Here is a 25772-nt window from a genome sequence, read left to right on the forward strand (position 1 = left end):
TGGCCACTCTACTTCTCCTACGTGCAGTTCCAAACTGCCACTGGTCCTCCCACCTGGGGTCCACACCCTCAGGCTGACCACCAACCCGGGGTCTAAACCCTTAGTCTGCACCAGTGCCAGAGGCAAGTACTCCTTCCCTCTCCACCACCTCTCGGGAGTTCTGCACCCTCCCAACTGGAGTAGTACCCCTGGAAGACAACTCTGGGTGGACACTACTTACAGACGTCCCTCGCGCCATATCAGGCAATACCTGAACCGGGCCTCCCAACCCAGGATCGAAGCCCTGTGGTTGAGCCGGTGCCAGAGGCGAGTCCTTCCTCCCTCTGCTCCCGCTTCCAGAGTTCTGCACCCTCCCACCTGGAGAAGTACCCCTGGAAGTCAACTTGGTAGGGACCCTGATTACAGTGTCCCACCCTCCAGGTCAGGTAGTCCCTGAACCTGGCATCCCAGCCCATGATCTAAACCCTGTGACTGAGCAGACCCCGGAAACCCTGGAGCTCTGAATACAGATGCCCGGGTTCTCCTGACACTAAGGGCTCCCCTTCAATGGACGGCCTATCCGGACAGTCTAGGCCCCCTACCTGGGGCTCCCTTATGGAACTCTCCAGACCCTGAGACTGCGGTTGGGGCACCTCGGGACACCTCCCCGCCTCACTCCTTCTTGTAGATAGGACGTGAAGCCATACCACCCTCTCACTACCCTGGGACCTAGCTGGGCTACTCTGCAGCTCTCCCCCTTCCCTGGGTGGGAAGATCCCTGAGCCACTCTCTTCAGGATCACTCCCCAATGCTTCCTCAGACTCTCCGGCACTCTACCAAAGGTCTGCCTCCCGTGCTAGCTCCCTGGGATCAGAGAGCCCACAGTCAAACAGGTGTTGGCGCAACCTTGTGAAACAAGTCTAGAACATATGCTCCCTGATAATTAAATGCAAGAGACCTTCCCAATCGTTCACCACGCTACACATCATCCAATCCTCCAGTGCAGTCCAACACACATCCACAAACTCCTCCCCGGACTGGTGGGACAGTTTCTTGTTGCCCCTAAATTTCAACCCGTACCCCCTCCTGGGAATCAGACATCCTATACTGAGACCTGGGAGTGGGACTTCCTGCACTGGATGTACTCTCGCTGCCACCACTGGATCCCACCCTCACTGGTGAATCCAGACCACAGAAACCACTCTCAGGGGACAACCTACCCTCCTGAGCTAGTCTCTCCATGGCGAAGACCCTCTCAACCTCAGCCATCCTTTCCTGCGCTTGGACCTTTTCGGTCTCTAACCTTTTCTCCTCCACACTCAGCTGCGCTAGCTCCACTCTGAGCCTTTCCAGCACCAGCTGATGCTCCCTTTTTCCCTCCTATCTACCCACTCTTCTGGGGACAGAGGAAGGGATGGGGCATTTCCCCTGACACTGGATCCAGCAAGGGACTCCCTATCTATGGGGTCCTCACTACCTACTGGTGTCCCTGTGCTGTCATTTTCTACCTCCTGTTCTGGATCCTTAGGGCCACCCTCTCAGCCTGTGGCCAGGGCCCTCTCTGCCTCATAGTGCTCATGGTCCCATTCATCCTCTTGACATTCAATCAGGAATCCCTGAAGGTCTGGCTTGGTGTCTGACCCACTTACTACTATGTCTCTCTCCTCACAGAACCCCCTCAACTCCAACACACTGTACTTAAACAGATTGTCAAAATCAAAGGCAGATTCCATTTTGGCAAGACACTAAGACACTGTGCAAGACAAGGGACCCAGGTGCAAGAGCTGGCACAGGAGTGTGCAATTCAAAATGACACTTTCTGGGCAAAACAAACGCAGGAAAAAGAATCCCCAAATCTGTGATTACTCTAAGTGCAGAGCTTGTAGTGCAACCAGTTGTTGCTGTGGTACTGCGCAAACACAAGTCCTATCCCACCGCTGAACACCAATGTTAGAAACGGGTTAGCGTGGTGCGGAGCGGGTAGGCTAAACTCTGGAGGATTGTGTAAAGCATCTGCACAGCATATATAATTCCCAGTTCAACGACCACCAAACATACATATTTATTGTGTTTCATTGTAAACCACCAACCAATTTCATGTTAGAAAAAAAACTAGGGGGAAGGCAAAAAGTTCCGGGATGACCCAGCAAGCAGGGCCAAGTCCAACACCCAGCTTCAAGGTCGACCAATCTAGCTGTAAGGCTACATCCTTGTTATACATCATTGGGCCGCCAATGCCGCCACTCATGGGTCTGCTCCTCAATGAAAGTTTCAACTTGAGCAAATCTCATCTCTGCACATTGCAAGTTCCAATCTAATTCCAATTTTGACTTTGACAGTTCCTGCCTCATGTCAACATTTTGGTTTTAAATTCTTTTATGAGAAGTTGAACATTGAGTATTTGTTTGGTCCTCAGAATGGGCTCAGCTCAAGCCAGATCAGCTGCTTCAAGATCAGAGGCCTGTTGGGGTCAGCAGTTATCTTCCAACCACTGCCTGGCAACCATAAACGATATGGAGGACCCGAGTTGGCCAAGGAGCAGGATCCCCAAGGGGGGGCATGCACAGCAAGGAGCAGTCTCCTATTAGTCCCAGTGTTCCTGCAGCTACAACGAGTTGACATCGAGCCTCAGTCTCAGTCATGTGTTATGGAGAGAATGTTGCAGATTATATCAAGCTCATGCATGCTGTACAGTATAAGTAATGTCAGCGATGGGTAAGGAGATCGCTGTGCCTCCCCAGACATACAAGCTTGGACGCCAACAACAAGAAACTATGTGTGCCCTCACCTAACAGGTGTCCTGGACACCCATCGCCCTTTCAAAAGCAATACTGGCCTACTTCTCCGCTAACATGTTCGTCCCGCCAGTTCTTGTGGGCCTTATATGGGTGGAACATCAAGCCAAGGCGCCATCTTTGGCGGGGCAGTCCAGACTCCATTCCTCTTTGCTTTAGATGAGATTGGGAGCCATAATGAATCAAACCCCTCCAGTTGCTGCAGACCTGTTGCAGAGACAGTGCCACATCTGCCTCAAGGTGGTGGGCACCATCTGGGATTTTCACAGCTCCACTATCCCCAAGCTGCTATGTCTTCTGCGCCTACCCATGTGGGTCCCCTACACCTACGTCTAGTTCTGGGTCTCTGTGTGCCACATAATTAACCCTCTGTATTCAGAAGAAGGGCTCCAAGGTGCCCCACCCCCACAGGTCCCCTGCCAAGCATCCTGCATGGAGCTCAGCTACAACGCATCCCTGACGGTTCCTCGCCTGGTCACGCCCCATGAACCAATACACAGACACCAATGTGGTAAATTTTCCCACCAGAGATATTGCCTAACAGAGTCGAAAAATGTCTTTTAATGAGAAACAGAGCTTTTGATACAGCAAGAGCCTCTGCTGATGATAACTCTGACAGAGTCAGAACCATGACTGAGGATTATCCATCCATCTTCAGATGATTTAGGCTGTATGCCATCTAAAAACCCACTGCAAAGAGGTGGAACCAAATGGTAACTAGACACAATATCGAAAAAAAATATAGAATGGACAGAATATCGAATTCAAAATATAGAATGCACATAATATTGAATGGACATAATGTAGTGGTTAATAATATCGAAATGCAGGTAATATCGACGGTCAAAATATCGTAGTACATAATATAGGCATTCAAATATATCGAATTAAAAAAAATATTTTTTAAGTGTTTCGTATGTTAGTATATGTGTTAAAAGTGTATATTATTTTTGTAATGTATGTTTCATTTTTTTTAAAGTGAAGAAATGTATGTAAAATAATTTTTGCGTATTTTACTTCCGTAGCGGGTTGTGGGTTTATAGGGGAACTAGCAGCCCGTCCCGACGTTGTCGGGGTATGAATTGCTGCCGGCCAGTAGTATATTGTTTTGTAGGATTTCGTTTAGATAGCATTTCTTATCTGTGACAGGCCTGTGAAACGCTCCGATTCACAGTGCACTGCTGATGCACTTAAGAGTGCGCGTTCAGTAGTGTGTGAACTCGAGTTTCCCTACTTTATTTTTCATTGCAATATTATATAGCGCAAACTCGACAACGTGGCATTAGCACAATTTACATTACAGAAGAACACATTCATTTGTGGTAGGCACGTGGGAGACAAAGCGATTTGCCTGGAATCACAGGATGTTGAGCTGATGCCGAGATTCGAACGTAGCTCCCCAGCTCTAAAGTTCGCAATTCTAGAACTTGCGGAGGTAGGTGTGTCTAAAAATGTATGTCGGTGCTGGCCATCAATGAGAGAGAACTGTGCATTTTTCAAATGGGTGGTGAAAAAATATGACTATGTTGCTGGAGATGTGGGCCGCCGTGCCACCAATGTACTTACCGGGGGAGGGTAAACACCCATTATTCCGCAACTTTTTTTCCGCATACCATCACTCCGCATACTTTCATTACGAAAGTACCATGACTCCGCAATGCCATTATAATGCATTTACCACGCATACATTTACAACGAAATTCGTTGTAAATGCATGAATGGTAAAAGCATGTTTTTTTAAATGTTTGGATATGGTAAGTATGGGTATAGGGGTATATGTTTTGGGGTACTGAGGTATATGTTTTGGGGTGTTTGGGTATTTTAAGGGTTCAGATATAGTTTTGGGTTATGGGGTACAGGGGTAGTTTTAGGGTTTAGGGATAGGTATGGGTTTTGGGGTACAGGGGTATTTTTAGGGTTCAGGGCTAGGTTTGGGTTTTGGGGTATAGGGGTATTTTTAGGGTTCAGGGGTAGGTTTGGGTTTTGGGGTACAGGGATATTTTAAGGGTTCAGGGCTAGGTTTGGGTTTTGGGGTACAGGGGTATTTTTAGGGTTCAGGGCTAGGTTTGGGTTTTGGGGTACAGGGGTATTTTAGGGTTCAGGGGTAGGTTTGGGTTTTGGGGTACAGGGGTATTTTTAGGGTTCAGGGGTAGGTTTGGGTTTTGGGGTACAGGGGTATTTTTAGGGTTCAGGGGTAGGTTTGGGGTTTGGGATACAGTGGTATTTTTAGGGTTCAGGGCTAGGTTTGGGTTTTGGGGTACAGGGTTATTTTTAGCGTTCAGGGGTAGGTTTGGGTTTTGAGGTACAGGGGTATTTATAGGGTTCAGGGCTATGTTTGGGTTTTGGGGTACAGGGGTATTTTTAGGGTTTAGGGATAGGTTTGGGTTTTCGGGTACAGGGTATATTTATAGGGTTAAGATGGGTTAGTGTTTAAGGGTGTTGGGGTATTTTAAGGAGAAAGGGTGGGTTATGATTATGGGGTGCAGGGGTATTTAGAGGGAGCAGGGTGGGATTAGCACACAAAATGAGACATGGCATGAAGGGCGGAACGTACCACACGCCCCCAGCGTTTGTCACTCCCACAGCACACGCCCACAGCACAACGCAGACACGCCCAAAAGGGACTACTTTGCTGGCACGGTTCTTTTACCTTTTAAATGTATATGGTGGGCGTCTGCATAGCCTATGTCCTTCTGCTGCAACTGCCCTTTCCAACGTTGTATTGGGTGTTGTGATTGGTGCTGTGGTTCCTGAGATTACCCGTATATATATATATATATATATATATATATATATATATATTTTGATACCCCTCGGTTCCTTTTCGCCAGAATTTGCAGCGCTCTCTCGCCGGTTCGTAAATCCACGCGGCAGAACTACGCCGCATTTAAATCCACAACCAATTCCCCCAGCTGGGAGAAAAATGGGATGAACTTGCGTTTGTCTTCACTTATGTGCTTTTTTATTTAATCCTCACAGCATGGAGTTTCGCAAGCAGGCAGGCACAAATATATGCGTTTCGGGATAGCATATCCCTTGTTCACTATCAATTTGGCTCCAGGCTCTCAGTCTCAATATAGTGAGTCACATTAGTACATCATTTCCTGTTTGATGTTATTTTGGCCCTCGGCCTTCTGGATGATGTAGTTTTTTGCAATTTTTTAATGCTTTTTTTTATCCGTCTGCATAGCCTATGTCCTTCTGCTGCAACTGCCTTTTCCAACGCTGTATTGGGTGTTGTGATTGGTGCTGTGGTTGCTGAGATTACCCGCCTCAAAGGTTTGGGCTCTCTCTTTATAATATTAGTATGGATAGGGTGGGAAGTAATTTAAATATAGTAAATTAAATATTAATTTTTAGGAATTATTAATTATTTTTAATGTAATTTTGCGTTTTAGTTCTGTAGTGGGTTGTGGGTTTATCGGGGAATAGGGTGGGAAGTAATTTAATTGTAATTAATTAATTATTACAATTATTTTTGTGTATTGATAATTAATTTACGGGTAATCAATTGTTTATTACTTTTAATTTTTGGTATTAAAAATTAATTTGTTAATAATAGGTAATACATTTTAATACAAAAGATTTATTGGTATCTATAATTAATACATTATTAAATATTTTGTAATTGACAATTCATTTTAATATTTTTTTTTATTGGTATTGAGAATTAATTTATTTTTATTCAAATATTAAATCATTACTTTCCTTACTGTTGCACTCACTGGAGTGGGAATAGTAATTTGTATCCATACGCTATCCAACGCTTTCCCTACTGTTGCACTCTCTGGAGTTGGAATAGTAATTTTTACCCCTAAGCTATCCAACACTTTCCCTACTGTTGCACTCACTGGAGTGGGAATAGTAATTTTAACCCCTACGCTATCCAACACTTTCCCTACTGTTGCACTCGCTGGAGTGGGAATAGTAATTTTTACCCTCCCGCTATCCAACGCTTTACCTACTGTTCCACTCACTGGAGTGGGAACAGTAATTTTTACCCTCCTATCCTACCCTAAAATTATTTAATATTTTTTAATATTATTAAGTTAGTGTATATATGTATTAAAAATAACAATGCATATTTTTTTCAATTTTTAAATTACATTAATTATTTATTTATTTTAAGGTTATTAAAGTATTTTTAAGTATGTTTTACTTAATTATATTAATTATTGTATTATTTTACATTACTTTTTAGACATTTAAAAAACTCAATATTTTTACAAACGATATTATTTACGACGATATTTGGATTCAATATTTTTGTACTTACCTGTTCGGAGATAGGAATTCGATATTCTGGCATTCTATATTTTGTCATCAATATTTTGCCAGGTCGATATTTTGCTCCTCGATATTCTGTCAGTGATCCGAACCAAATAGCAGCAAGAAATCACATCCATATCCTTTTCATCACTGACTCAGATGTGGTGACCCCGGACTTGGAATGTAACAAAAAGGATGCCTCGGATCTTAATTACTCAAGGAAATCTCAAAGTTTCCCACTGAGACGAAGGATCCAATGTTGTAAACTGAAACCTATGTCTTAACTTGGGAGCCATTGTTTGGTGCTTTGTTATTGTACCATCCTCAGTCAACAGATTGTTTCTCCATTCATCACTCTGAGGAATACATTAGAACACAAGTCAGGTATCCTTTGGAAAAGGTGATAAGAAACAAATTGAAATCAGAATTTCTCATCCCATCACCTCAGGCCACTCTATCGCTACTCCAGACTTTGACCCACAGCTTTTAACCTTTTTCTCAATATACGTTATAGGCCTGATAAAAGAATTGACAGAATCTGACCAGGCTGTCAAGATAAACCTTTGGATACCATAAGACCAATTTCAAAGATTTTTGTGTTGGCAGAGCAAGCAAAGGAGGGTCTTTCACGATTGACCCATCTCAACTGCTGAATTGGATCCAATGTGTTATGTTTCATAGGCAATGATAATTAGTATAAAACAGCAGAAAAGGAGCCTCTGGTCTTGACATAAAGGGGCAGATTTACTAATATTTGATGCAACGAGGGAAGCAGGGCAACTGCGTGACAGGTTCACATCAGAAATACGCCATATTTAAATGGCACATATCTACTTCCTTTTTGCACTGCCAAGTGCCTACTCACTGTGGTGCAAAGGTGCATGTGTTGCAAGGATTGTTTTGGTGCAGAAAGGGACATCTTCCCGCACAAAAACAAGCCTTAAAGGCATTTTGTTTTTTTTATGTGTGATGCACAATTCAGCACCCATAGAAAAAGGAAGTAACAAGCAGAAATAATGGCATTTCTCCTCGTTATGTCTGGGTCTGGGAGGTGTACCACTTAGATGCATTCCCAGGTTTGCAACTCTTCGTAAATCTGGAAATGCGTCACAATCCCTGGATGGGTACTCCACCCAAGGAACACCCCCCTGCCGCAAGGTAACAGAAGACAGTGAAATGCACTGTCTTACACAACATTGGATTTTTTCAACTACACAGAGCCACACAAGGTGGCTATACTTGGCTTAGTAAATCCAAGTTAAGGACTTGCGTTGCTTTGCGTCACCTTGGTAAATCTGGCCCACAATGTGGATTTTCCAAGTGTAAATGTAGGAAAGCTTGTTTCCGGTCCAGGGAAGACATGGCTTGGCAGTTCGGGCTGGACTGTTCCCATGGGGCACAGGGTCAGACTGATTTGCATATAGCCATGTCTGAACTGGGGTGGCAGAGTGGGCTAAAGAACGGTGATGGATCAAACCCAGATCAAACCCCTTTTGTACCGCTTTTGGCCGCCATAAGTGTGGCAGGGTATGCTCAGACGTGAGGCCCTTGCTCACTTTGCCACTGGATTCAAGCAAGCCGGGCTGAAGACGGCTGGAATGCCAGAAACCGGTCCTCGAAAAGAAGCTTGTTTCTGGTCCAGGGAAGACATGGCTTGGCAGTTCAGGCTGGACTGTTCCCATGGGGCACAGGGTCAGACTGATTTGCATATAGCCATGTCTGAACTGGGGTGGCTGAGTGGGCTAAAGAACGGTGATGGATCAAACCCAGATCTTTTGACTGGGTGTGAGTGTTTGAATGGTTCTGATGCTCCGTCCATCACCAACCCCTTTTGTACCGAAATTTCTTTAAAGTCACAGAGCCGAGAAACATCTCACCTCTTGAAAATAATTTACTTGAATAAATACTGTTGTCCTTCTTCCCCTTCATTCATGAATATTGCTTCTTGTTCGCTCCTTCAATTTCTACATTTACCAGTCTTCCAGTCATCCTGAAGAACTGAGGGAGGATAAAGAATTGGGTGTGGTGTTGCTCCTCAATATTTTTTTCATTATATTTCTGTTTCTGCATAAGCTGAACTGCCTCTGCTGCATCAAGAAAGGGTGGGGGCCTCTTTGCTGGTGTTTTCTTCCAATAAAAAGAATTATAAAAAAAAAAAAGAAAGGGTCGGGGATCTATTTTTAAAACATGCTAATGAGACACCTGTGTAAACCACTTTGGGAGTGCAGTACCAAGGCTTGTTGGGTATGGGAGTTCTCTATTGTTCTGTATTTTCTTTCATCTGAAGCTTACTGCTGTGAAAATAAAGAAGCAGGAATTGCAGCATTTAACTTGCTTCCAAGTCTTCAATCACATTTGGACTTTTTTACATTAATATTTGGGAAAATTGTAACATTCATAAAGAACAGATTCAGTTTAATGTAGTCGTCGCCCCTGTGTTTGATATTGTTTATGGTACTCTGTGGGTCACTGCATGATCTAGTGATTCGCTGGAGTGAGCCTTTATTGGCGCTGAATCCACCAGCAATCTTACCACGATCCATTGAGAAGAATGTGCTGCATTGTTCAAAGCTTGTTACATAAATTGTTGAAGGAATTCAAGAATGTGGTTGTGGCAGAAGTTCAGATTGGATTTCTATAGTCTGGCGCATTTAGCCTTGTGGAGGGTCTGAAATTGCCACCTCACAGACAATATGAATGTGAACTCTGTTTCAGAGGGCCTGTCTGTCCCGCGTGGTACAGTGTGTGTGACCTGGTGGGAAAGGAACAATATGTTCTGAAATAGTCCATTATAAAAACAATGGAGTGCTTTCCTCCAGCATTAGAGTGACGCAATGGAGAGCTTTGCCCCAGCTTTAGACATAGACAAGCTTTGGTCCGACTTTGGACAAAGGTGGTGCTGAATTTGTGCCAGTGTTTGCCTGTTCTCAGCCCTGGCACCTTTTTCTAAACAAAGGCATATATTTATCCACCACATGGTGATGCTATGCGGCTAATTTTTTATCCAAATTCCTTTGTGGTGATTCAATATACTTGCACATAGGTACTGCAGTAACTGGCATTTGGCAGGAACTGGGACGGCATCAGATGCAGCGGACTCCCGAGAAATCATTTTAGGCTTGGGACATAATTTGTTTTACAAATTAAGCACTGGATACGAGTAAGGTTTTCTGGCGTATTTATTCCTGGCTCCTTGACATACCTCCGTATAAAAACTGTTGTCCAGAGAATTTTATTTTAGATTTGGGTTTTTGTATCATTAAAGAATGATTTAGCTGGGATAGACATTGCTAATCTGGGCCAAATTGTTCCGGAGGACTATTTTAAAAATGGCAGATTTGTTGCAGTGATGTTTTAATATTTCAGGAACCATGAGACCTATATACTTCATTTTGGTGTCAAAACATAGGTTTTGGGGGTCAAGTAGTCTTTTAGAGACAGAAAATAACTACTCGGGGCACCCCTTCAGCTATTTTCCAATTATTTGTTTTAGCCATCATATTAGTAATTAATTTTAATATTGTTTTTGTTTCAAGTTTTCCGTTGATTCAAATTCATAAGCATGAGCAAAGCAGGTGGTAGCAGAGGATCTTTACCTCCTGACAGATTATTGCTAACTACAAAATCTGAGTACTCCTTCAGCAAAGAAAAATGTGTCATATGCCAAACTAATCCGAAAGTAAAGCTAGTTTCAACTGCAGCTGGACAAAAGAGAGTTTGAGATGCTGCAGAAATACGGCAAGATGAAGATCACAAAAGATTCAAACTGATGGTTGAAGAGGATCAAATATTTTATCATTGTAACAACAAGTGCTACACAAGTTGCATACAATGGAAAAAACCCTAGAATAATTCATACAAAAATAGCACAAACCAGTGAACCACAACAAGAATCAGATTCTTCTAAGAAAGCGATGACAAAAAAAACAATGCCCATCCACTTAGAAGATCACTGGATACCCCTCGTCGACCTCCAACAACTGATCAGACGGAAGAGGCTCTTCAATGTGTTATCTGTGGTTTAGCCAGAACAAGGGCCAAAGGGATTGACGAAAGAACAAAGTACAGAGTGTATGAGTCTCAGAGGGCAAACATGTTTTTATCTGCAGATAGTTTCTTCTAGGATGAAATTTACAGCAGAGTAGCTGATCTAAACAGCGAGGTGCATATATATCTGCAGCTGAGTGGTTTGCCCACCCAAACTGAATGTGTGTATACATTAGAAAATATGAATGTACTATGAGCTCCCAGCAGCAATGTAACTGCCAGCTTCCAGTTAAGTTTGCACTCTTTGAAAAAACAAATACGATTTTAAAGGCACTCTTGAGTACTAACTATGGGTTCACACTCAGTAAGATCACAAAAATGGTCAACATTGATTAAACTGAATTGATCGATAATAATGAAATGAAGATTTTTCTGGTGAGAATGTACAGTGACAGAATTCATTTTTGTCAATCTAACAAAAAGAATGAGCCACTTATGGTGTTCTCAGCTGATTTGACTCCTGAAGTTCTTGCTGCCAAAATAAGATCACTGGATGCACTAAAATCAGCAGGAACCATTTTAAGAAACATCCAGAAAGGTTTAGATTTTGGACTTAATGACAAATTTTGTGATGCCCCAGAGCTCCGCAAATCATGTGAATCAACAAGAATCCCTGATGTTGTCCTAGCACTTTCTATATTATTATTTAATATCAGCAATGCAAAACTGTTATAAACTAAAGTTCTTGAGTTCGGAACAGAAGCTGGCAACATTGATGATGGCTTTGAAGATATAGGCGAAGAAGTGGAGGACAATTCTATGAACTGACAGGCTTATGCTGTGCACATGCACTGTCTTTTCCAAATCATGTTTTTAATGAATAACACCATAGCAAAATGAAAACTCTGCTACACATGATGACGGCCCACACACTCTATGACAAGTGTAAAAGCAGAGAGCTAATCACTTCAATGAATAAGCTTGGTGTATTAACAAGCTATAATGACATAGTATGGATCAATGAACTTGTTAGCAGTTCATCCTGTAATATCTTGTGAATCCGACAGCTCACCACTTCCAAGTCACTTTACCAGGAAAAGATTTACAATTGCTTCTCTAGATAATTTTGATTTTGAAGACTCTGAATTTATCATATCTTATTCAGTGCAAACTGAAGGATGAAGGAAAGCCGGTTCCTCCGTGGGCTGCAATTCATGCTCTGATCTCCCTGAATGCTATCCCACTGAAAAAGGTTGGATTTTTACTGGAAATACCATCTCCAGTCACAAACTACGCAACTGTGTGCACAGCTCTAAAACATTTCCAAAGTATGCATGCTCAGCTTAAAGAATAGCGTATCCTGTCAATTTTCTGTGATGAAGGTGTTTTCCATATTGTAGCTGACATTTCTATGAGCAGTCCAGTAGAATTTGATGATCTTTATCCAATGATGGGCATTTTCCACATGAGAAAAGTTGTGTTGCAGTGTGCAGGAAGTTATCCCCGTGGGTGTGGCATAGACGATGCACTTATTGATGCTGCAATCTTTGGAAGCAAAACTGTCCTGTCAGTATGGAGCAGAACTCATTATGTTAATTCGTTACAAAGTATGCTCATCATATCTGAGGCTATAGAAACATTGTGTTGGAATGCTTTCTGGACAAGAATGACAAATTAGTTTTTGCATATCTTACCTCAGAAGTGAAAAAGAGACAAGGGGCACTTCATTCAAAAGACATAGTGCAAAGCCAGGCAACGTTCAATACACTCAGTTGAAAATCATAAAACCTGAAACAAAGTTTGCAGAGTTTGTCAAAGAATGTGAAGAAAAATCAGAACTTTGCAAGTACTGGGGAAATGTTTACACATGATCGCTCTAGTTAAAAACTTGGTACATGCTGATTGGGAACTGCACATGAAGACTGTGGAGTCACTGATTACTGAGTTTTTTTCAATGCGATTGCATAAACTCCTGGGATATGGGTCCTGGTATTTGGAAAGAGCGAAGAAGCTAAAGGTGGAAAAACCATACCGCTACAGAATATTCATCCAAAGACATTTTGTGGTGAAAGACAGAGAGGGAAGGTTTAGTGCTGTGGTTTCAGATATGAAACTGGAACAGACGATCCAGGGATCACAGAAAAGCTCCAAGGGAATTGTTGAGCAGACAAGTAAAAGTGAATATGTTGCTCAGTAGCAGCCAGTTTACCATGAAGTCCTTCTGTTTCGATGTATTCAGAGAGATGACGAATTAAAAATGAATGGACCATTTTGAAATTGTTCCTCACCATGAACTTGTGGGAAAGAAAGGCTAACATTTTAATAAACATTTTGACAGCCTTCCTCATTTCATGCAGCAGCAAGAAAAACCCTTTGAAATGACGGAGCCTGTGCAGCTACACAACTTTGTGACCATACAATCTGTGGATAATGCTATAAAGACACGTCTACTAGATGTCCTGGAACATGGATCAAAACTACATGCAGAACTGAAGCAGGAGAGATTTGTATTGAAAGAGAAAAAGCTGTTTGACATAATCACTACAGCTAAACGTCCACACTTTAATTTCCATAGTAAGAGTTTAGTCCAACCAACCACTACAAAACAGGTTACCAAAAAAAAACACTTTTGCAAGCTCATAGAGAGATAGATGTGACAAAAGAAAGGGGTGAATTTATCAAGGACATTCTCTCGCATGATCTTCTAACAAACACAATAATTGATGGAGATGCTGCAACCAAACCAGTGCAGTACAAACTTGTACAAGAGCTCTAAAAAAAATATTCACCTGAAGAATTTCAATTCGAAAAGGTGCCCTAATTGAAAACTGCTGTTGTTGTGGACACAATTGTGAATGGTCAAGGTTTCATCCATGCAAAACTTTGGAGAGACTGTTCTACAGATATCAAAGTCATTGTGCTCCTTGCAAGAACTGCACTTTATCTTTGACAGTTATCGTGAACTGCCTGTCGAAGAATGTGAGAGACTCTGACAAATGTCTACAAGTGGATAAATTAAACTTGCCTGCATCAAAAATTCAACACCTATACCTATGCAATTTGATAAATTCTGGTCATTAACATCGAATAAGATGAACTCGAAGATGTTAACTCACCAAAACATTGCTGATACTACAGTGAACTCTACATTTGCAATTATTGCATGTGGAATGATTGTCAATGAGGAGTTGGTGCCTGGAGAGATATATTCAGAAGGTACGGGCTATAATGTTCAAGAACGTAACAACAAATTGGAGGAAGTTGACCTTCATGTAGCGCCACATGTTGAGTGGGCGGTTTGAAATGGTTTCAATCAAGTCATTGTACTGTCAAATGACGCAGATATTATTATTGTGATACTTAGATTTGTTGCAATGTTCTTAAGTGAAGGATTGCCAGAGTTATGTATATGTTGTGGAACAGGCGAGAAAAGACACTTAATCCTGCTTCATAATCTGTACAAGAAACTTGACCCAGAGATGCCCAGTATTCTTATCAAGCCACATATTCTTACTGGTGATGACGCTATGAGCAGAATTGGAACAAAACATGGAGCTTTAACTGCTGAACTTGTGAACTTTTTACAAGGATTGACTGAGACAGAAGAAGAATGTGACTTTAAAGACGTAGAAAAATAGCCTGTGCACATGTGGAAAACGAGTTCTGACTGTCATACATTTGATGACTTTCAATACAGTGAGTTCAAGAGATCAGTCCTGCTAATTGATGTTCCACAGATGTCATAATCTGTACATTGGCAGCATTTTACTTGATCAGAAGATATGTAGATGTTTTGGATCATGCATATGTAGAGAAAGATCTGGGTGAGTTTGGTTGGTAAGATATTGATGGGGTGCTAAAACCTACGAAAGTTCTAAAGCCTCTACCCACTAAACTTACACGCACATTTACTTGCAACACCTGTGGTACAAAAAGATGTCCGTCGATATGCTGTTTTCAAATGTTCAGCATTCTGCAAATGTACCACGAGCTATTGCCAAAACAAATAAATTGAACTATGAAAATGTGCCTAAAACAGGAGTGATGAACATTATTTTTTTCATATATGCAGATCATAAACATTGTTTGGTGTTTACATAAAAGGATAAAGAACCATTATTATTTGTTTCATTTCTATATATGTCTCTTCTTCCTCTATTATAGCTGCCATTTTGGACCATAGCGGAAGGGTTGCTAGGAGGAGTTATTGTCTGTCCCTATAAGACTGCTTGACCCCAAAAACCTATGTTTTGACACCAAAATTAAGTATATAGGTCTCATGGTTTCTGAAATATTAGATCTTCACTGCAACACGTCCACCATTTTTAAAAATGTCATCCAGAGAAACTGGGGCCAGATCACCAGTGTCTACCCAAGCTAAATAACTTCTCTAATGATTTAAAAAAACAGATCAATAAGGATAATCTCTGGACAACTATTTTTTTATGAAGGGATTATTTAATGCCTTTGTGTCTTTTCAGCAGGTAGAAACAGGACGCTCCCTAGCCTTGTAAACGTGGACCTTAGATCAGTTTCCACTCCCCAGAGGTAGGCTAAAAAGTTAGATCAAGTGGCAGGGCGCACCAGGATCGGGTTAGTGCCAGGAAATGGGACACATTCGGGGAATATCATGGCATCACAGTTGCAGATTTTGCCACGAGGTGACAATATCCCCATTAGTCTGTAATGCAACCTCAAACCACCCAAATTTCTGAGAATGTGCTGAATACACCAGAGAAATTTAATCTGTAGATTCTCTCCAGAAAATGGATTAGAATAGAGGATTTCTCATTGCCATCAAACTCTAAACGAGGCACCTGAACTGTGCAAATCAGCTGCTATCAGCCTTAATCTTTAGTGCCACCATTAAACCGTTCCCTCTGTAGCTCCATCTTTTGTAGCCAGCCTGGAAGATTCCTACCAACGTCTTGAGTATTTTTCCACCACAAAGTCACATATCTTATGTTTGCACTGTGCAGTTTCCTAGTTGTGGGTTTTCCCTTCCACAGATCTGCTTGTTCACCCAGAACTCAGCAGGGCATGTAGCCAGGGTTCCAATCTCCTGGAGACATCTGATGCAATCCTGTCTTCAGAGGGGACATTTGCATTTCTTTTGTACAGTTCAGCCCCCGAGGGTGCCCTGGGGACTTTTTCCAAATGCAGCACGTGAGATTACATCTTCATGGGCCCTTGCTTCTAACTAACCTCCGCGCGACATGATTTTTCAAATCATTTTTCATATTTTGTTTAGGGGAATTGTGGGAGAGGAATGCGTGTATCACATGCGCACAGCGTGTTCTTTGCTTTGCCTTTTATAATGTGGGCATCATTCTACAGGTTCCTGCATCCTGGCCATATTACAGAAACTTTGCATGAGCACAACAATAAATACAGGGTAACTCCATTAGCACTATGTTGCATGCACAGCAGTGAATGTGGTAAACTAAGGCCCTGATTTTTCAAGGGGTTGCGTTGATGTTCTGTCATGCAAGGCGGCGCAATCCCTTAAGTCAGATTTACTAGGACACCCATGTGTGGTTCTTTGTGGCATAGTAAACCTGGAGTAATGCAAGGAGGCGCAAGTTGCTGCCTTGCGTTACTCTCTCGTTGGGAAGGCGTTCAATGGGTGGATTGTGGGTGTTCTAACGCATCCACCCATTGTTTTCGGCGCAGTCCTATATTTACTAATACTAGTAAACCTGGGAATGCATCAGAATGTCACACCTTCCCAGGTGAGGCGTAACAAGGAAAAATATGTTTTCACTTTCTACGTGTGCATTCTGCAACAAATAGTGTTTGGACAAAATATCGGATGAAAAATATCGGCAAGCAGAAATAATGGAAAATAAATATCGTGGTACACAAATATTGTGATGCACAAATATCGTTGACAAAGATATCGGGCCTCATTTATGAGGCCGTGCGTCACTTTTACGCCGCCGGTGCATCACTTTTTGTGACGCATCAGCAGCGTAAAAAATGTGCCTTGATGCACCATATTTACAAAGTGACGCATCTAGGTAGATGCGTCACTTTGTAACCCCCTGCGCTACATGATACCTACGCCAGGTATAATGTATGCAGGGGGGGCGTTCTGACTTAAGAAAGGTTCATAGAAGTGACACAGTGAAATCTATAAGATTTCAGTGCGCCACTTCTAGGACACAAATGCGTCAATTTCTTACGCCTGCCTCACAGCAGGCGTAAGACTGACGCAGGCCCTTTCACATGGGGCTTGCCCCGTGTGAAAGGACACATTGCTGGAGTTGCGTCACTTTTGTGACACGCTCCGGCAATGCGCCAGTTTTGCGCCATACAGATACGTCAGAAATACGGACGTATCTGTAACTCCTTGCGCCATGATGCGTCATACTGTAAATATGACGCATCACTGGTGTCGCAAGGAGGGCGCAGTGAAAAGTGACGCATCGCTGTTTTCACGCAGCGATGCATCACTTTTCATAAATGAGGCCCATTTTAGGTGTTTTTAGGTACGTCATATAGTTTTGAATAATATCAATGTTTTTAATATAGTTTTCAATAATGTAGATGCAAGAATTTTTTTGTTAAATTATTTGAATGTGTTTTAGTTGATATATTCATTTTATATATTGCTATGGTTTGTTTAAAGGTTTAAAAAAATTAGATTGCAATTTTAAGTGGTTTAGAAATGTGCATTTACATTTTTTAAGTAATTTATTTTGTTGTAATGGGTTGTTGGATTTGTAGGGGCAATAGGGTAGGAAATACATTAAGTAATAATTAATTAACAAGTGGTTATTAAATTAATTGTTTAATTGATTTCAATTATGTAATTTAAGGAATACTTTTTCCCCCCTTATATTTTAGAAGAGGGTGGCTGGATTTGTAGGGGTCTTGGATAGGAAGTTAATTAATAATTGATTATTAAGTTAATAATAATTAACTTTAAATTGTCTTAAATCTGGAATACTAATTTATTGTACTAATTGTTTAATTACAGGATGCTAGCTTTGTAGAGGTACATAATGTTTATTATTTGTGAAATAATTATTTTATCTAATTTTGAATATTTGAATTATTCTAATTACATTCTAGTTTCAGGCTACTAGGTTTGAAGGGGCCAAGGCTGGAAAGTTAAGTAAGAATTGATGAACAATTATTAATAGTTAATTATTTTATTGGTTGGTAACAGGGAAATAATGAAATAATTATTTGTTAAGTTTTATTTTAGGTGTGGGCTGCTAGGTGTGTTGGGGGCACTTAACTGAATATCAAGGTTTTATTAATTGATACTTAACAATTTTTAATTAACAGTAATTATGTAAATGTATGCATTTTTATTACATGTATATATTTATGTTAATTAATAATCTTTCCATTAAGAGTTTAATATTTTTTCAACATTCATGGTGTTACTTATATATGTAATGTGTTTGCAGTGAAGTGCTTTCCCTACTCTTGTTTAGACTGCAGCAGGAACAGTAAAATTAACCTCTTTGCAGGTTGACAATTTCCTTACTGTTGTGCTGTTTGGATTGGAAATAGTAAATTTGACCCGTCCAAGTCCAACTAAATGTGTTTTGGGGATTTTTTCAACTTGTAATATTTTATTTATTGTGTACATTAATAAATATATTGTAACATATTCAATGTTTCATTTTGTATGTTTTTGTTGTGTATCTATGTTATATATCTCTATAGTCTACAATAATTAAGAAAATGATTTCCTTTAGATTATATTAATAACAATGTAATTTTATTAGTATGAATATATGTAGGTAGATATATTTTTGTATGTTATATTTGTTTTATAAAAAATTTGAAAGTAGAAAAAATAGTATGAAAATAAATATTTGTTTAATTATGTTACACTATCTGCATGTATATGTATATATATATATATACATACAAACAAATATATTGTATTTTCATATAAGTATATATTTATATATAGTATTAATATTAGTGGAATATATTTAATTCACAATGTATTAAAAATATATATCAACATTTAACATTTGGTACTTTAAACTCTATTTCTATTTTTTTAAATCAATATTATTTGATGAAAGGGGCACATGGATCCCTCGAAGCTAAAATAAATTTAATGGCTAGATCTACCATTGCAGTTTTAGATGTTTCCCGCAGATTGGGAGCTAAACCGATATGTGCCCTGTTAAACATTTACAAGACGAAATGTCTTGCTATCGCAAGATAGGGTTATGATATTTGGGGGTATAGGGTTGTTGGTGAGGTCCAGATAGTCGAAAATAAATTCTTAAGAAATTTGCTTTCTGTACCATCATCAACTTCCACCTATATCATACATAAAGAATTGGGTCTAGGTTTTATCTCAAACATCATAGGTATGTTGGTCCTCTTCTAGATGATAGACCCCAAATTACATATAGAAGAGGGAGAAATCTACGGGATATTCTGGTTAAAGCGGACAGCACAGAAAAGAGAACTCAGGTGCAAGGGCTTTTACCCATGTGGCCATTGCAAAGCCTGTAGGGCTAGCACCATGGTCAAGACTGCTGATGTACCAGGGAGAAAGGAACCTAGAGTCATTAAACAGTTCCTGACCTGTAACACCAATTTTGTAGTGTACGTTCTCGAGTGTCCAAGCAAACTTCGGTATGTAGGGAGCACCACTTGTCTGGCTAAGAAACGGGTGCAGGAACATCTCAGAGCTATCACCCATGAAGATGTCAAATACCCCATTGCACGACACTTTCAAAAGTTCCATAAATCCAATAATTCCTTGTTACGTTACTTTGTGGTGGAACAAGTTAACATAGGAAGAAGGGGTGGGAATCGTGAGCTGGCCCTGAGAAAGAAGGAGTCAAAATGGATCATGGAACTCGAGACAAAGTTCCCCGGGGGACACAACCTCGATGAGGAACTTAGTACACACCTGTATGATGATTAAAGGTGATAATTATGACTGAGTCTGGCCCAGTATAGAATATTGCTTTTATGTGTTATGAAACTTTACATTGTAGCCTCTTTTATAAGCAAGATTTTATGAAGAGATTTTAATTGTATGTTTATTTGTTTTTGTAGGATAGAATTGAGGCAAGAAGTTGGTTCCGTCACCTTCACTTCACGGTCCCTTAACCTCAATATTTCTTCACTGGAATGAAAGACACTTTCACTTGTATACAAGATATGAATTAGTAGATGTGCACTCCAATCCTGGGACAGAGTGGCTGGCTATCAGCATATGTTTAGAATACGAGGAGAAGAATGAACTTACTGAGGGCCAGGTTGCACAGGTGTGTGGTTTAATTTGGGCACTAGACCGAATGGAAGGGATTCCACCTACAGATTGCAGGTATGAATTTTAGGTATATCTATATGTAGTATTAACAAGGCACTAATGCCTATGATGCATATACAAACTCTCACAGAATTCGTTTCCTACTTAGGAAGATGGACATATGTACAACTATGTATATAACCGTGTGAATTTTCCATGGCCTTTGAATTAATCGGCTTTGGAGGAGATATAATTGGTTTCCTGTCTTAGCAGTACACCACTACAAAATGGCACCCATGTTTACACACCACTACGGTGAATTTACTTGTTACCTCCTCTATGTTTATTTTACTTGTTGTATGCTTATATCTGCCATCAGTTCCGGGATAATTCACGTGTGATCAAGACACTCTAAGTGTCGAAACGCGTAGCGTGTGAAACTGTAAACAATAAAAACCATCTAGTAATACGGAATCCTGAGTGCGCAACTTTTTGCTCTGAAGCAACCTTGCAATCGAATATTGAATCGGCTTTTGTGGTCCGCCAATATTTTTGCGCCACCTGGCTTGGGAGAAAGGATCTCAGCAGGACCCTGTTTTGTTTCTTTTGATGTATATATATATATACATACAAACAAATATATTGTATTTTCATATAAGTATATATTTATATATAGTATTAATATTAGTGGAATATATTTAATTCACAATGTATTAAAAATATATATCAACATTTAACATTTGGTTCTTTAAACTCTATTTCTATTTTTTTTAAATCAATATTATTTGATGAAAGGGGCACATGGATCCCTCGAAGCTAAAATAAATTTAATGGCTAGATCTACCATTGCAGTTTTAGATGTTTCCCGCAGATTGGGAGCTAAACCGATATGTGCCCTGTTAAACATTTACAAGACGAAATGTCTTGCTATCGCAAGATAGGTTTATGATATTTGGGGGTATAGGGTTGTTGGTGAGGTCCAGATAGTCGAAAATAAATTCTTAAGAAATTTGCATTCTGTACCATCATCAACTTCCACCTATATCATACATAAAGAATTGGGTCTAGGTTTTATCTCAAACATCATAGGTATGGCCCCTTTACTCAAATTGATTAGTATTTGGATAAATCCAGATCTTGAAATGAACCGTGCCATTATTCGTGATTGTCTTACACTTGATCAAGCAAGCAGCATACTATGGTTAAACTATGTTAAAAAATCTGCAATTTATTTGGGGAGACCCAAACTATTTACTGCCCCAGAAAAACTCCTAAAAGCAGATATGGTCTGGGTTAAAAGTACTTATCTTCTTATTTCACAATGTGAAAGAGAGGCCAAGGAATTAAATAAACCCCTTGTGCGTGCTCATCAATTGCTATGTACGTCACAAACGATTGAGCCATAATTCACTATTGTAACTAATCAACATCATCGTTTCCTCTTGGTCCGATTCAGATTGAACCAGTTGCATTTAATTCTTTCTGAATCAAGGGGATGGAAAAAGCTGGAGGATATGGCAGTCTGTTCATGCGACAATTTTTCTATCCAAGACTTGATGCACTTTGTTTTATTTTGTGATCACTTTTTGCATATCAGAAAACGGTTTATATTACCTATTTTAAAAGACAAAGGTTTTACTCAGGCTAAACCGGCTTTTATGTATTTACAAATGCTTAACAATGTCTGGGAAACTTTTAATATAGCTAGTTTTTTAATCGCAGCTGTTGGACTAAGGAGGAAAGGAAAATTAGTACCCCTGTTAGATATTGCATGAAATTCTTATTTCTCTTTTCATCATGTGTATATTGATGAATTAGATTCTGTCTTTGATATTTTGTGATGTATATACCAAGGAAATATCTTTTATTGTGTATTTATTTATTTTTAGTATGCTTTTATGGTTTTAATTAACTGAATAAAGTGAATGTGACTGGCTGAATAAGAACACACAAACACACTACCCAACAAACCCAACTATACAGAGAAAGAAATACAGTGCATGACAAGGCTTTTAATTTTTAAACATGCCACTAGAACCAACAAGAGCAAGGTAGCCTGTCTTTTCGAGATATGCATTAAAAGAGCACAAGAACACATGACACATGCATCTTTGGAATCTTAGGAGCTGTGCTCATCCAGTCTGTTAGTTTCACACATGCAACTATACAGTCATGGGAACAGCGCTCAAACAATCTGAAGGTTTAACACATGCAACTATACAGTCAGCCTGAGGCTGAGGGCCATGTGCAGCAAGGGCTGGCAGCCAACCACCCTTAGCGCTAGGGCTTTGGCGGGGTGGTTGGCCTGCATCCAACCCAGCTATAGGAGGCCAACCACCCAATGAGCACAGCCAAGGCTAGGCATTGCATCCAACTCCGTCATGGCTGGTCAACCACACACTGCGAATGGCCTTCAGCCATGCACAGTGTGGATTTAGCCAAAGGGCGAGGTATCCATCCTGGCCTTTGGCTGTGCATGTGGGGGGTTGAGTGCAGGAAGAACTAAGGTCAGGCCTTGCACCCAACACCACTGTCGGCGCTCAACCGCCCTATGGGCACACAAACCTGTGGCCGTGCCCTGAATCTAACCTCCTGTGGGCAGCCAACCCCATAACACTCACGGACTTCGGCCGTGCGGGGCGTGGGGTTGGCTGAAGTGCCTCATTGTGGCCAGGCCCTTCACCCAACCATTTGGCGTGGCCCTCCTCACCAAGCCATTTAAGGCCTGGGAACCCTATCCCAGAGTTCGACCCTTCTCCCCCAGCTATTGCGAGCCTCCTAAACCCCATTTCTGGCGCCATTTTTTTAAATTACTGTGGGGGGCATGTCCAGGCTCCAGGAGCAAATAGGGCCCCAGTTATCCCATCCCCTGGGCCACTGTTCTTTATTAAGGAGAGAGGGAAACAAAGCCCTCGTCCCAGAGCCTTAATAGGACTGGCGACCCCATCTGCCAGGGTTTAATTCCACAGAGGGGGGTTACATGGCCCTCCTCCACAGCTTGAATAGTCCCTGGGAGCCCTGACGCTGTATTGCAATAAAAAAAGGGGAGGGGGCTTTGTGCCATCCTCCCTAAGCCTTATTAAGCTCCGGAGACACCATCCCCCGGGGCTGCACTTAACTTAAAGCCGAGAGGTGTAATGCCCTCTTCCCTGAGCCTATTGTGGCCCCAGGGACACCATCCCCCACAGCCTGTCTTATTTCCAGGTGTGTGCTCTAGTACAATTTGAGGGCTGCAGGGCAGCCCCAGGCCTCTGCGGCCCCAGTCGGCTTCCCGCATATTGCCCAGCGAGAGCAGATGTTTTTATGTTTCCCTGCCCGCAGAAGTGCACATATTTAAAGCTACCACTGAGTGAGAGCAGACTTGCCTTAATGAACAGGCACTAGAGAGGGCGAGAGCCTGGGAAAGCTTAGTCCTAGAACTTGTACTCCCTGCGGACGAGGATGAGGAGACCCCTGCACATAGCCCTGGGACACACTGGCCATAGTATATTGAGATACATGTGGATCACCTTGCATAAGTCTGTTGTCAACTGCTGCCCCCTTCCTGTGAAGTGAGACGACCCATACCACATAGTATCCATTGGTCCAATTGCTAGGTTTGACCAGAGATGTCAACCCATTTCCATCCCAACGGGGTTCCACCGCGACACGCCAGGGGGGTGGGTGGTATTGGTTGAGGGAGGAGGGGGAAGTAGTTGGGGTAGGGAGTAGATGATTAGAGGGGGTAAAAGGGGGGGTCACATAGGGGATTGGGCCGACTGTCCGCATTTGGTGGCACTGCTATTATTGCCTAGGAGCACAAGGAATGAGTGTACATATTTTCCTATTGAATAAGTTGCTTCTCCAAGTGCTTGACTTGTACTGAACTGATGATTATGGCGGGGATGTGGTACGGATGTAATGCCTTTTACGCTTTTGTGATTTCAACTCAATAAAAATTGTGTTAAAAAAAAAAGTGAGAGCAGACTTGCCTTCCCTGGCGGCATTGCATTGGGCAAGAAAGGCATACCTGCTCCCTCCCGGTAGAAGCAAACATATGTTTCCCTGCCCGTGCTGATCTGGGCACGGAAACTACTGTTTTCCGGAGGTGGGCTGTTTGGGACACAGTCTGTGAGCCGGACCCAGGGGATGGGCTCCCTAGGACCTTTAGAGGCTTGGGAAGAAGTGTTGTGCGCCCCTCTCCATTTTTCTTGAATTCGGCCCCGAGGAGTCATTTGAGATGTCATCAGTGATGTGATAAATGATGACATAGAACATGTCATGAGTGATCTAATATGTTCAGTCATAAGCAGTGCATGGCGGGGACGCAAGTTATAGTTAGCTCTGCTTACTATACCTGTTGATATTTTCTAGTTCAAAGAATTAACGTCGTCACTGACATATTAACCTAACTATAACGTTACATTAATCTTTGTTTTTTTCAGTGAATAGATAGATAGTGTGAGAAGTTGGCCTGATGTGCAGTACTCACTATTCTAGTGATCACTATATATCAGTCCAAACAACCCTTATTGATGATTGGTTGTAAGTCAACCTTATAGACCAGCTATCCTAGTAGCATGGATACGAGCAGTCTAAGGCTAAGACTCTAGAGGGCGTGTTAAGCCAGCTGTTTTACCATCACATTACCCCTTGAACACCCAGTGAAAGGACACCACACAAGTGTTATGAAAATAAACAATGTATTTATTAGAATCACAACAACCCTGTACTCTTTATGAGGACAGGGTGCTAAGCACACAACAAAACTCTTATGAAAATACTTAAGTTAGCACGTTATACACAAATGCCCGAGGGGCACGAAAAACCATATATTCTAAAAGTGGAATGCGAATTACTAGCAGGTAAGTAACAGTACTAATAGGCTTTGGAATCGCTAGGACTTGACTAGGGAATCGTTAGATTACTTCTAGGAGACCTAGGGGACTCGGGTGCAGAGTGTGCACTCTCACGCGGGATGCGGGACAAAGTCTATGGAAGCTAGTAAAGGCAAAGTTAGTGTTCACGGGCGAACCCGACCTGGTAGGGAGAAAACGACAGTGGATCCTGACCCTAGGATAGTGAGGCTATGCTGGGACACCGAAGTGCCGAAGTTACCTAGCCCAGGGGCTGCAGCTGCATAGGTCTGAAAAGACGTCGGGGATCTCGTTGCCGGACCAGGAGCCTGGAAGGAAGAAGTTGCTGGCAGGCGACCAGTGAAGAAAAGTTCGATGGATCCAAGCCTGGATCAGGGAAGAAGGAAACCTGAAAGCAGAGGGGACCAAGTTCTTGAATCACTAACCAGTGATTAAGTGGGCACCAGGATGGCACCGGGCGAAGTCACCGCAGTCAGGTGAGTGGGCGCTGCTGGGCTCTGCAGTCTCTCGGACCAGGAGGCGTTGTCGGCGACCAGGATGGAGGTGCGAGCTGTCCCACGAAGGTTCTTGCTGTCGACGTCGCTGGACCCAGGATTGGGCAACAACTCTTGGCAAATGCAAGGCCCACGCGGTGGACCTAAA

General features: G+C 41.7%; 1 long non-coding RNA gene across 1 annotated transcript in view; it reads left to right on the forward strand.

Moving 5' to 3' along the window:
• LOC144785052 (uncharacterized) overlaps positions 1–20572 on the forward strand; it is a 28144-nt gene extending 7572 nt beyond the window's left edge. Inside the window, exon 3 of the long non-coding RNA XR_013601746.1 lies at positions 20079–20572. This is a non-coding gene — a long non-coding RNA (uncharacterized LOC144785052). The remainder of the gene's footprint in view (positions 1–20078) is intronic.
• The last annotated feature ends 5200 nt before the right edge of the window (positions 20573–25772 follow it).

Source organism: Lissotriton helveticus, chromosome 10 (assembly GCF_964261635.1).
Source record: "Lissotriton helveticus chromosome 10, aLisHel1.1, whole genome shotgun sequence".
Lineage (NCBI taxonomy): Eukaryota > Metazoa > Chordata > Amphibia > Caudata > Salamandridae > Lissotriton > Lissotriton helveticus.